The sequence below is a fragment of the Tamandua tetradactyla genome, chromosome 23 (assembly GCF_023851605.1).
Source record: "Tamandua tetradactyla isolate mTamTet1 chromosome 23, mTamTet1.pri, whole genome shotgun sequence".
NCBI lineage: Eukaryota > Metazoa > Chordata > Mammalia > Pilosa > Myrmecophagidae > Tamandua > Tamandua tetradactyla.
In genome coordinates, this window is record NC_135349.1 from 39,696,651 (window position 1) to 39,710,715 (window position 14,065).

Below are 14,065 nucleotides of genomic sequence, written 5' to 3' on the forward strand. Positions count from 1 at the left end.
TTGAAGGACAATTTTGCTGGATATACAAGTCTTGGTTGGCAGTTTTTCTCTTTTAGTAATTTAAATATATCATCCCACTGTCTTCTAGCTTCCATGGTTTCTGCTGAGAAATCTACATATAGTCTTATTGGGTTTCCCTTGTATGTGATGGATTGTTTTTCTCTTGCTGCTTTCAAGATCCTCTCTTTCTCTTTGACTTCTGACATTCTAACTAGTAAGTGTCTTGGAGAACGCCTATTTGGGTCTATTCTCTTTGGGGTGCGCTGCACTTCTTGGATCTGTAAATTTAGGTCTTTCATAAGAGTTGGGAAATTTTCAGTGAAAATTTCTTCCATTAGTTTTTCTCCTCCTTTTCCCTTCTCTTCTCCTTCTGGGACACCCACAACACGTATATTTGTGTGCTTCATATTGTCCTTGAGTTCCCTGATACCCTGTTCAAATGTTTCCATTCTTTTCCCGATAGTTTCTGTTTCTTTTTGGAATTCAGATATTCCATCCTCCAAATCACTAATTCTATCTTCTGTCTCTTTAAATCTGTCCATTGTTTTTTCCATCTTTTCTACTTTATCCTTCACTTCCATAAGCTCTTGATTTGTTTTTTCAGTTTTTCTATTTCTTCTTTTGTTCAGCCCATGTCTTCTTCATGTCCTCCCTCAATTTATCAATTTCGTTTTTGAAGAGGTTTTCCATTTCTGTTCGTATATTCAGCATTAGTTGTCTCAGCTCCTGTATCTCATTTGAGCTATTGGTTTGTTCCTTTGACTGGGCCATATTTTCAATTTTCTGAGCGTGATCCATTATCTTCTGCTGGCATCTGGGCATTTCGTCAGATTTCCCTGGGTGTTGGACCCAACAGGTTGAAAGATTTTTCTGTGAAATCTCTGGGTTCTGTTTTTCTTGTCCTGCCCAGTAGGTGGCGCTCTTGGCACTCGTTTGTCTGCAGATCCCACCAGTAAAAGGTGCTGTGGGTCCTTTAACTTGGGAAAACTCTCGCCATGGGGGAGGTTTGCCAGCCAAAGTGGCTTGGAAGAGTGCCAGCTGGCCCGGGGATCCGAACGCGGGGAGGGTCGCCGGCCGCCGCAGCCTGGAAGAGTGCCCGTCCGAATCTCCTAGCCGGCCCGGGGCACCAAGCGTGGCAGGAGGGCGCCAGCCACTGCAGCCCGGGAGAGTGCACCGTTCCCAGCCGGACCGGGAAGCCACGTGTTTGGAAGGGACCCCGGTCACCATTCTCCATGGCCTGGGGATCTCCGATCCAATTCTCCCAGCTGGCCTGGGAAGGAGGAAGTGAGAGACTCTGGCCACTTGCCGCCTGGCCCGGGGAAGCCCATGCCCCTTGGCGATCTCACCAGAGCGGGTTCTCCCAGCCAGTCAGCCATTCCAGAATGGGGTACGCTGTCTTCTTGATCTCTGTCATGGCTCCAGGAGCTGTTCTATATCGTTTCTACTCCCCTAGTAGCTGTTCTGGAGGAGGAACTAAGACCCGCGCATCTTACTAAGCCGCCATCTTCTCCGGAAGTGAGGTAGTTACTTTTGATTCCTATCTTTTGGAGTGTTTTATCAGAAAAGGATGTTGAATCTTGTCGAGTGCTTTTTCAGCAGCAATCGAGATGATCATGTGATTTTTCTCTTTCACTTTGTTAATGTGCTGTATTACATTAATTGATTTTCTTGTGTTGAACCATCCTTGCATGCCTTGTATAAACCCCACTTGGACATGGTGTATAATTCTTTTAATGTGCTGTTGGATTCAATATGCTAACATTCTGTTGAGAATTTTTGCCTCTATATTCATTAGGGAAATTGGTCTGTAGTTTTCCTTTCTTATAGCGTCTTTACCCAGTTTGGGTATTAAAATATTAGTTTCATTCCTGGAAGATGGCGGCTTAGTAAGACGCGCGGATCTTAGTTTCTTCTCCAGGACACCTACTAGGGGAGTAGAAATGATACAGAAAGCGCCCAAAGCCAAAACAGAGATAAAAAAGACAGCGTACCCCATCCTGGAACGGCTGGCTGGCTGAGAGAAGCAGCTCGGGTGAGATCGCCGAGGCGCGCGGGCCTTACCGGGCGGGGTGGCAAGCGGCCGGAGTTACTCCCTTCCCCCTTACCGGGCCGGCTGGGAGAATTGGAGAGGCGGTCCCCTGAAACAAAGACGGCTGGCGCCCACACCACACGCAGCCCCCGGACCAACTGAGAGAATTGGATCGGAAACCCCCAGGCCGCGGAGAACGGTGACGGGTGGGGGAGGCCCCTTCCAAACCCGTGACTCCCGGGGAACGTGCACTCTCTCGGGCGGGCCGCTGCCGCTGGCGCCCTCCCGCCACGCTTGTTGCCCAGGGCCGACTAGGAAATTCGGACGGGCTCTTTCCCTGGCTGCGGCGACCAGCAACCCTCCCTGCGTTCGGACCCCGGGCCGGCTCAAGCCGTTTCGGCTAGCGAACCCCCAGGACGGCGAGAGTTTTCCAAAGTTTAAGGTCCCACAGCACCTTTTACTGGTGGGACCCGCAGACAAACGGGTGCCACGAGCGCCACCTACTGGGCAGGATAAGAAAAACAGAACCCAGAGATTTCACAGAAAAATATTACAACCTTGCCGGGTCCAACACCAAAAGAAATCTGAATAAATGCCCAGACGCCAGCAGCAGAAGATAACTGTCCACGCTCAAAAGATTGAGAATATGGCTCAGTCAAAGGAACAAACCAATAGCTCAAATGAGACACAAGAGCTGAGACAACTAATGCTGAATATACGAACAGAAATGGAAAACCTCTTCAAAAATGAAATCGATAAATTGAGGGAGGACATGAAGAGGACATGGGCTGAACATAAAGAAGAAATAGAAAAACTGAAAAAACAAATCGCAGAACTTATGGAAGTGAAGGATAAAGTAGCAAACATAGAAAAAATAATGGATAGCTACAATGATAGATTTAAAGAGACAGAAGATAGAATTAGTGATTTGGAGGATGGAACATCTGAATTCCAAAAAGAAACAGAAACTATAGGGAAAAGAATGGAAAAATTTGAACAGGGTATCAGGGAACTCAAGGACAATATGAACCGCACAAATATACGTGTTGTGGGTGTCCCAGAAGGAGAAGAGAAGGGAAAAGGAGGAGAAAAACTAGTGGAAGAAATTATCACTGAAAATTTCCCAACTCTTATGAAAGACCTAAAATTACAGATCCAAGAAGTGCAGCGCACCCCAAAGAGATTAGACCCAAATAGGCGTTCTCCAAGACACTTACTAGTTAGAATGTCAGAGGTCAAAGAGAAAGAGAAGATCTTGAAAGCAGCAAGAGAAAAACAATCCATTACATACAAGGGAAACCGAATAAGATTTTGTGTAGATTTCTCAGCAGAAACCATGGAAGCTAGAAGACAGTGGGATGATATATTTAAAATACTAAAAGAGAAAAACTGCCAACCAAGACTCCTATATCCAGCAAAATTATCCTTCAAAAATGAGGGAGAAATTAAAACATTCTCAGACAAAAAGTCACTGAGAGAATTTGTGACCAAGAGACCAGCTCTGCAAGAAATACTAAAGGGAGCACTAGAGTCAGATACAAAAAGACAGAAGAGAGAGATATGGAAAAGAGTGTAGAAAGAAGGAAAATCAGATATGATATATATAATACAAAAGGCAAAATGTTAGAGGAAAATATTATCCAAACAGTAATAACACTAAATGTCAATGGACTGAATTCCCCAATCAAAAGACATAGATTGGCAGAATGGATTAAAAAACAGGATCCTTCTATATGCTGTCTACAGGAAACACATCTTAGACCCAAAGATAAACATAGGTTGAAAGTGAAAGGTTGGGAAAAGATATTTCATGCAAATAACAACCAGAAAAGAGCAGGAGTGGCTATACTAATATCCAACAAATTAGACTTCAAATGTAAAACAGTTAAAAGAGACAAAGAAGGACACTATATACTAATAAAAGGAACAATTAAACAAGAAGACATAACAATCATAAATATTTAGGCACCGAATCAGAATGCCCCAAAATACGTGAGGAATATACTGCAAACACTGAAAAGGGAAATAGACTCATATACCATAATAGTTGGAGACTTCAACTCACCACTCTCATCAAGGGACAGAACATCTAGACAGAGGATCAACAAAGAAATAGAGAATCTGAATATTACTATAAATGAACTAGACTTAATAGACATTTATAGGACATTACATCCCACAACAGCAGGATACACCTTTTTCTCAAGTGCTCATGGATCATTCTCAAAGATAGACCATATGCTGGGTCACAAAGCAAGTCTTAACAAATTTAAAAAGATTGAAATCTTACACAACACTTTCTCGGACCATAAAGGAATGATGTTGGAAATCAATAATAGGCAGAGTGCCAGAAAATTCACAAATACGTGGAGGCTCAACAACACACTCCTAAACAACGACTGGGTCAAAGAAGAAATTGCAAGAGAAATTAGCAAATACCTCGAGGCGAATGAAAATGAAAACACAACATATCAAAACTTATGGGACGCAGCAAAGGCAGTGCTAAGAGGGAAATTTATTGCTCTAAATGCCTATATCAGAAAAGAAGAAAAGGCAAAAATTCAGGAATTAACTATCCATTTGGAAGAACTGGAGAAAGAACAGCAAGCTAACCCCAAAGCAAGCAAAAGGAAAGAAATAACAAAGACTAGAGCACAAATAAATGAAATTGAAAACATGAAAACAATAGAGAATATCAATAAGGCCAGAAGTTGGTTCTATGAGAAAATCAATAAGATTGATGGGCCCTTAGCAAGATTGACAAAAAGAAGAAGAGAGAGGATGCAAATAAATAAGATCAGAAATGGAAGAGGAGACATAACTACTGACCTCACAGAAATAAAGGAGGTAATAACAGGATACTATGAACAACTTTACGCTAATAAATACAACAATTTAGAGGAAATGGACGGGTTCCTGGAAAGACATGAACAACCAACTTTGACTCAAGAAGACATAGATGACCTCAACAAACCAATCACAAGTAAAGAAATTGAATTAGTCATTCAAAAGCTTCCTAAAAAGAAAAGTCCAGGACCAAATGGCTTCACATGTGAATTCTACCAAACGTTCCAGAAAGAATTAGTACCAATTCTCTTCAAACTCTTCAAAAAAATCGAAGTGGAGGGAAAACTACCTAATTCATTCTATGAAGCCAACATCACCCTCATACCAAAACCAGGCAAAGATATTACAAAAAAAGAAAACTACAGACCAATCTCTCTAATGAATACAGATGCAAAAATCCTCAATAAAATTCTAGCAAATCGTATCCAACAGCACATTAAAAGAATTATACATCATGACCAAGTAGGATTCATCCCAGGTATGCAAGGATGGTTCAACATAAGAAAATCAATTAATGTAATACACCATATCAACAAATCAAAGCAGAAAAATCACATGATCATCTCAATTGATGCAGAGAAGGCATTCAACAAGATTCAACATCCTTTCCTGTTGAAAACACTTCAAAAGATAGGAATACAAGGGAACTTCCTTAAAATGATAGAGGGAATATATGAAAAACCCACAGCTAATATCATCCTCAATGGGGAAAAATTGAAAACTTCCCCCTAAGATCAGGAACAAGACAAGGATGTCCACTATCACCACTATTATTCAACATTGTGTTGGAGGTTCTAGCCAGAGCAATTAGACAAGAAAAAGAAATACAAGGCATCAAAATTGGAAAGGAAGAAGTAAAACTATCACTGTTTGCAGACGATATGATACTATACGTCAAAAACCCGGAAAAATCCACAACAAAACTACTAGAGCTAATAAATGAGTACAGCAAAGTAGCAGGTTACAAGATCAACATTCAAAAATCTGTAGCATTTCTATACACTAGTAATGAACAAGCTGAGGGGGAAATCAAGAAACGAATCCCATTTACAATTGCAACTAAAAGAATAAAATACCTAGGAATAAATTTAACTAAAGAGACAAAAAACCTATATAAAGAAAACTACAAAAAACTGCTAAAAGAAATCACAGAAGACCTAAATAGATGGAAGGGCATACCGTGTTCATGGATTGGAAGACTAAATATAGTTAAGATGTCAATCCTACCTAAATTGATTTACAGATTCAATGCAATACCAATCAAAATCCCAACAACTTATTTTTCAGAAATAGAAAAACCAATAAGCAAATTTATCTGGAAGGGCAGGGTGCCCCGAATTGCTAAAAACATCTTGAGGAAAAAAAACGAAGCTGGAGGTCTCGCGCTGCCTGACTTTAAGGCATATTATGAAGCCACAGTGGTCAAAACAGCATGGTATTGGCATAAAGATAGATATATCGACCAATGGAATCGAATAGAGTGCTCAGATATAGACCCTCTCATCTATGGACATTTGATCTTTGATAAGGCAGTCAAGCCAACTCACCTGGGACAGAGCAGTCTCTTCAATAAATGGTGCCTAGAGAACTGGATATCCATATGCAAAAGAATGAAAGAAGACCCATCTCTCACACCCTATACAAAAGTTAACTCAAAATGGATCAAAGATCTAAACATTAGGTCTAAGACCATAAAACAGTTAGAGGAAAATGTTGGGAGATATCTTATGGATCTTACAACTGGAGGCGGTTTTATGGACCTTAAACCTAAAGCAAGAGCACTGAAGAAGGAAATAAATAAATGGGAACTCCTCAAAATTAAACACTTTTGTGCATCAAAGAACTTCATCAAGAAAGTAGAAAGACAGCCTTCACAATGGGAGACAATATTTGGAAATGATATATCAGATAAAGGTCTAGTATCCAGAATTTATAAAGAGATTGTTCATCTCAACAACAAAAAGACAGCCAACCCAATTGCAAAATGGGAAAAAGACTTGAACAGACACCTCTCAGAAGAGGAAATACGGATGGCCAAGAGGCACATGAAGAGATGCTCAATGTCCCTGGCCATTAGAGAAATGCAAATCAAAACCACAATGAGATATCATCTCACACCCACCAGAATGGCCATTATCAACAAAACAGAAAATGACAAGTGCTGGAGAGGATGCGGAGAAAGAGGCACACTTATCCACTGTTGGTGGGAATGTCAAAGGGTGCAACCACGGTGGAAGGCAGTTTGGCGGTTCTTCAAAAAGCTGAATATAGAACTGCCATACGACCCAGCAATACCATTGCTAGGTATCTACTCAAAGGACTTAAGGGCAAAGACACAAACGGACATTTGCACACCAATGTTTATAGCAGCATTATTTACAATTGCAAAGAGATGGAAACAGCCAAAATCTCCATCAACAGAAGAGTGGCTAAACAAACTGTGGTATATACATAGGATGGAATATTATGCAGCTTTAAGACAAGATAAACTTATGAACCATGTAATAACATGGATGGACCTAGAGAATATTATGCTGAGTGAATCCAGCCAAAAACTAAAGGACAAATACTGTATGGTCCCACTGATGTGAACGGACATTCGAGAATAAACTTGAAATATGTCATTGGTAACAGAGTTCAGCAGGAGTTAGAAACAGGGTAAGACAATGGGTAATTGAAGCTGAAGGGATACAGACTGTGCAACAGGACTAGATACAAAAACTCAAAAATGGACAGCACAATAATACCTAATTGTAAAGTAATCATGTTAAAACACTGAATGAAGCTGCATCTGAGCTATAGGTTTTTGTTTTGTTTTGTGTTGTTTTGTTTTGATTTTACTATTATTACTTTTATTTTTTTCTCTATATTAACATTCTATATCTTTTTCGGTTATGTTGCTAGTTCTTCTAAACCAATGCAAATGTACTAAGAAATGATGATCATGCATCTATGTGATGATGTTAAGAATTAATGATTGCATGTGTAGAATGGTATGATCTCTAAATGTTGGGTTAATTTCTTTTTTTCCGTTAATTAAAAAAAAAAAAAAGAGAGAAGGGATAATTGGAGATGAAGGGATACAGACTGTACAACGGGACTGGATATAAAAACTCAGAAATGGACAGCACAATACTACCCAATTGTAATGCAATTATGTTAAAACACTGAATGAAGCTGCATGTGAGGTATAGGTTTTTTGTTTTTGTTTTTTTTGTTTTTTTTCTTTCTATTATTGTTTTAATTCTTATTCTGTTGTCTTTTTATTTCTTTTTCTAAATCGATGCAAATGTACTAAGAAATGATGAATATGCAACTATGTGATGTTATTAAGAATTACTGATTGTACATGTAGATTGGAATGATTTCTAATTGTTTTGTTAATTCTTTTTTTAATTAATAAAAAAAAAAAAAAAAGTACCAGACGCACAGTGCTTTGGTCATCATGGCAGTTTTGATGCAGCTTATCAATTTTCTTATCCATGTATCAAGCCCTGGAACTGTAGGCCAAAATTGCCTGTCATTTAATCCTATACAAAATTAAACTGCCTAAAAACTTATGGGAAAAAATACTACTGAGTCCTCAAAGGTTTATTACTTTTATTTTCAGTTTCTAAAAAAAAGTATTTTCATGCACCATACATACATTTGATGGTGATGGTTTTAAATAAAAACTGGACAGAAGATGAAAAAAATATATATTAGTTTCATAAACTGAGCTAGGTAGAGTTCCTTTTTCTTCAATTTTTTGGAAAAGTTTGAGCAGGATTGGTGTTAGTTCTTTTTGGAATGCTTGATGAAATTCTCCTATGAAGCCATCTGGCCCTGGGCTTTTCTTTGTAGAAAGATTTTAATGATTGATTGAATCTCCTTACTTGTGATTGGTTTGTTTAGATCTATTTCTTCCTGAGTTAGTGTAGCTTGTTTGTATGTTTCCAGGAATTTATTTATTTCATCTAAGTTGTCTAGTTTGATGGCATATAGTTGTTTATGACTTCTTTTATTTCTTCAGGTTCAATAGTAATACACCCCTTCTGATTTCTGATTTTGTTTATTTGCATCCTCTCTCTCTTTTTCTTTGTCAGTCTTGCTAGTGGCCCATCAATTTTATTGATTTTCTCAAAGAACCAGCTTTTGGTTTTATTGATTCTATTATTCTTCTGTTCTCCCATTCATTTAACTCTGCTTTAATCTTTACTACTTCTCTTCTTCTATTTGCTTTGAGGTTTGTTTGCTGTTCTTTCTCAAGTTCCTCTAGGTGAACAGTTAAATCCTTAATTATTGCTCTCTCGTTTTCTAATATAGGCATTTAGGGCAATAAGTTTCCCTCTCATCACAGCCTTTGCTGCATACCATAAGTTCTGATAAGTTGGATTCTCATTTTCTTTCATCTCCACATAGCTACTGATTTCTCTAGCAATTTCTTCCTTGACCCACTGGTTGTTTAAGCTTGTGTTATTTAACTCCATATATTTGTAAATGTCTCATACTTCGGTGGTTATTGAGATTCAGCTTCATTCCGTTGTGATCAGATAAAATGCTTTGAATAATTTCAGTGTTTTTAAATTTATAAAGACCTGTTTTGTGCCCCAGCATATGATTTACCCTGGGGAACATTCCATGAGCATTAAAGAAGAAAGTATATACTTGTGTTTTGGGGTGCAATGACCTAGATATATCTGTTAGGTCTAATTCATTTATCAAGTTATTTGACTATTTCCTTGTTGATCTTCTGTCTTGTTGTTCTGTCTATAGAGGAGAGTGGTGTATTGGAATTTCCTACTATTATAATTGAAACATCTATTACTCCCATCAATTTTGCCAATGTCTGTCTCATGTACTTTGAAGCTCCTTGATGGGGAGCATAAACAGTTATGATTGTCATTTCTTCTTGGTGAATTGTCTCTTCAATTAATATATAGTGTCCTTCTTTGTCTCTTATGATGTCTTTACATTTAAGGTCTATTTTGTTGGATATTAGTATAGCTACTCTTGCTTTCTTTTGGTTGCAACTTGCATAGAACATCTTTTTCCATCCCTTCACTTTCAATCTATTTGTATCCTTATGTCTAAGGTGAGTCTCTTGTAAGCAGCATATAGCTGGATTATATTCTTTATTCATTCTGTCAATCTCTACCTTTTAATTGGTAAATTTAGTCCATTAACATTTAAAGTTATTACAGAAAAGATGTTTCTTGAATTCACCATCTTATTTTTTGGATTTTATTTGTCAGATCTATGTATTCTTTTCCCTCTTTCTCTTTTTATCCTTTTTTTTCTGATATGATATTAAATTTTTATTTTTTAGATAAAGTACTTAGATGATTAGGAAAAATCTCTTATAATTTTTCATTAAGAGTAGACTTAAAATTTACATTATTTTAACAGAGAAAACTAAATTCCAGTTTTCTGTGCATACATGGTTTTACACAAACATTCTTCTTTAAAAATATTATAAACTGGCTTATTAAATTTTGGTTAGCTTTGAATATGATAGATAGAATTTACTTTTATAAGTTTTTTACAACTTCTTATCATTATCAGTGACTAAAAAACTTACTTTTTAAAACTCTCTACAACTTTCCACATCCATTCAGGGCTTTTAGTTCAGTAATGACTGCCATGTTGAGTGTCACCCAGAGCTCCTCTACACTGGTCAGACATGAAGTCAGCAGAGCCATATGTGGCCTTGGGCATTTTTAGTCTTCTTCACTTGCTATGAGCAGGGCTGAGGGGCTGTCCTGTTCCCCACTTTGGAAGACAATGCAGTTCCTGAGTCTGAAGCCCCATGTTGGTGGCACCTAGAGCAAGACCCCAGTGAGTCCTGAGGTTGAAGACTGTCACCTTTATTTCCTATTTCATGAGAGCATTCCAGACAGTCAGAGAGAAGTGGCTTCTGGCTGGCTCACTTAAACATGTTGCTGGATTTCAGTTTCCAGGTTCCTGGACATGCAGTTGAGAGAGTTGTCCAGAAGTCAAAGATACCAGCAGACACCAGCCACATCCCTTCTGAGTTGACAGAGGTGTTCCAGACAGCATCAGGCTTTCCTGAGTGAAGGTAACTTCTTGTCGGTATCCCAGAAAGCCTGAGGATCTGAGTGATAAACCTTTTCATATCCTTTTGGTATGTATGTATGGAGTAATCAGTCTCATCATCCTAATCAGATTATGGGTGAGGTCCATCTGCTTCTCATAGTCTTCAAGGCCCTTCAAGCTCCCTTTCCAGCCTCATTTCCTCCTCCTTGAACTGTAGCACTCTCATCACAATGCCCTCTTTGCTGTCCTCATGTCCTGTTTGGGGACGGTGCAGTTTTCAGGGTCTATCAGTCCAGGAGGGCCAGCCTGGGACTGGCTCCAGGCCCGGCTCATGGGCCTTCCTCCTCCTTGGGCCGACCTGACATCTCGGAAAACAGACTGAACTGCGATGGCGGCAACAGTGCCGCCCGGATAGGGTCGGAGCAGGGCAAGTTCGTAGATGCCGTGAGGCCGAAGTGGCCCCCAAACCGCCACCACAGGCAGAAGCCGCGGCCAGAGCCTTCGACAGTCTCTCTTTTTATCCTTTAATTTAGCCTTATTGGTGCTCTTCAATTCAGTGTCCTCCAAACCTCCCTCTCCTTTCTTTTTTTTTAACTGGCAAAACTCCTTTTAGTATTTCTTGCAGGGCTGGTCTATTGCTGACATAATCTTTCAGGATTTGTTTGTGAAAATTTTAATCTCCCCCTCAGTTTTGAATGACAATCTGATTGGGTACATTATTCTTGGGTGGAATTCTTTCTCTTTCAGGTTCTGAAATATATCATATCTCTGCTTTCTCATCTCCATGGTGCCAGCTGAGTAGTCTGAACTCAGTCTTATGTGGTTTCCCTTCTGTATAGTAGATTGTTTTTCTCATACCACTTTCAGAATATTCTGCTTCTCTTCAACATTTGAAAGACTGATTGGTATGTGTCTTGAGGAAGGCCTGTTTGGATTTATTCTATTTGGAGTTCATTGAGCTTCTTTGACTTGTATATTTATGTCCTTTATAAGGATTGGGAAGTTTTTCCCTATTATATCCTCAACTACTCTTCCTAGCTCTTTACTCCTCTCTTCTCCTCCTGGGACACCAATGATTCTTTTATTTCTGCACTTTGCTTTGTCCATCATTTTCCTGAGATCCAATTCAAAATTTTCCATCTTTTTTTTTGCTATTTGCTGTTCTGGTTGTTTGAAGTCAGTTATCTTGTCCTGTAGTATATTTATTCTTTCTTCTGCCTCTTCACATCTACTGTTATGTGTCTCTAGTATTTTTTTTTTTCCATGGGCAAGCACCAAGAATCGAACCCAGGTCTCTGGCATGGCAGGTGAGAACTCTGCTTCTGAGCCATCATTGCCCACCCTCTAATATATTTTTTTTATTTGGTCTACAGAATCTTTAATCTTTGTGATATCTATCTTTCTAATTATTCTTTCAAGTGCCTCATTATGCTTTTCCACTGTCTTCTTGATCTCCTTTATGTCATTAGCCATCCCACTTATTTTATTTAGTAGAGTTATGTAAACATCTTTGATTAGTTGTGCCAATGTCTATGTCTCCTCTGGTGTTTAAATTTTTTGTTAGCTTTGGCTATGTCTGTCTGCATTGTGATATGCTTAGTGATCTTCTGTTGTTTTTGTTGCATGTAAATATATTGATTGATTTACTTTGAAAGTTGATTTCCTTCAGTAGTCTAAAGGCTTGTGTTTGTGGGATGGATGCGTAGCAAGATGCAGGGCATGAGGCAGGGCACAAAAGTGTGGTGATGTGTTGCAACATATGTATAGGTGCAGGTTGGGGTTGCTATGCTGGTGCCTGTGAACATGGGTGCCCAGTGGCCAGGGCAGATGTGCCTCTGTGGGTGCATGGTTCTATCTGATAGGGGTGGTCCTGGTATACACTGGTCTGGGGCCTGGGGCCCTTTGTGCACATGCACAGAGTTTTGGCAGTGGGTTGGTGTATTGCCTGCATGGACTGGGAGCAGATGTGTCCTGGCTGCATAGACCAGCACTTTCCCAACTGTGGGGAGTAACTGGGGGTCATGTGCATGTGTGGGTCTAGGAGTGCTGTAAAACTGATGTACCTGTGTGAAGAACTCAGGGAGGTAGGGTGGGGCTGTGAAACTGTATGGGCTGGGGTGAGTGCAGCTTGGGTATGTAGGGGAGCACCCACAGTCTTTATTCACTGGCAACAACCTGCAGGGAGCAGGGAGGGAGAGGTAGTGCTCTGGAGGGGTGCAGGAGAGGTGGGTTGCACTGCACTTGGGGTGGGGCTGTGGGGTGGGTACCTGTTCAAGTGGTTGGTGGGGTGAGTCACAGGTCATGGGGCTGCTTTGGTGAGGGTAGTGCATTCAAGGAATGCAGCTTGGCTTACTTCCTAGTCCCCACCTCCACATCTGTCTTTGCACTCCTGAGCCCTCTTGGCTTCCACATTAGACTCCAGTTCTCTGCTTCTCAGTTCCTCAGCTTTTTCAACCAGGGCCGCCCTATGTGGTGCAGAAGACCCTCCCAGGTCAGTTACACTCTGGAATAGCCATCTCAGTCATCCTCCCATTCCTTCTCTAACTTTTCCTTGGAGCAGGGCTGAACTCGATCTTTCCTATTCTGCCACCTTCCTGGAACTCTTCCCCTCATTTTTAAAAAAAAATTTATTCATTAATTTATAAAAATTAAGAACAAACAAACAAAAACATTAACATATAATTCTGTTCTACATATATATTCAATAATTCTCAATATCATCACATAGTTGCATATTCATCATTTCTTAGAACGTTTGCATCAATTCAGAAGAAGAAATTAAAAAAAAAACAGAAAAAGAAATAAAACAATAACAGAAAAAAAGTTTATACATACCATACCCCTTACCCCTCACTTTCATTTATCACTAGCATTTCAAACTAAATTTATTTTAACATTTGTTCTCCTATTATTTATTTTTGTTCCATATGTTCTACCCGTTTCTTGACAAGGTAGATAAAAGGAGCATCAGACACAAGGTTTTCACAATCACACAGTCACATTGTGACAGCTGTATCTTTATTCAATCATCCTCAAGAAACATGGCTACTGGAACACAGCTCTACATTTTCAGGCAGTTCCCTCCAGCCTCTCCATTACATCTTGAATAACAAGATGATATCTACTTAATGCATAAGAATAACCTCCAGGACA

At 39.5% G+C, this 14,065-nt stretch overlaps 1 long non-coding RNA gene across 1 annotated transcript in view; it reads right to left on the reverse strand.

Annotated features, from left to right (window-relative positions):
* Positions 1 to 11,255, reverse strand: part of LOC143666634 (uncharacterized) — a 35,179-nt gene extending 23,924 nt beyond the window's left edge. Inside the window, exon 1 of the long non-coding RNA XR_013167710.1 lies at positions 10,437 to 11,255. This is a non-coding gene — a long non-coding RNA (uncharacterized LOC143666634). The remainder of the gene's footprint in view (positions 1 to 10,436) is intronic.
* Between the last annotated feature and the right edge of the window lie 2,810 nt (positions 11,256 to 14,065).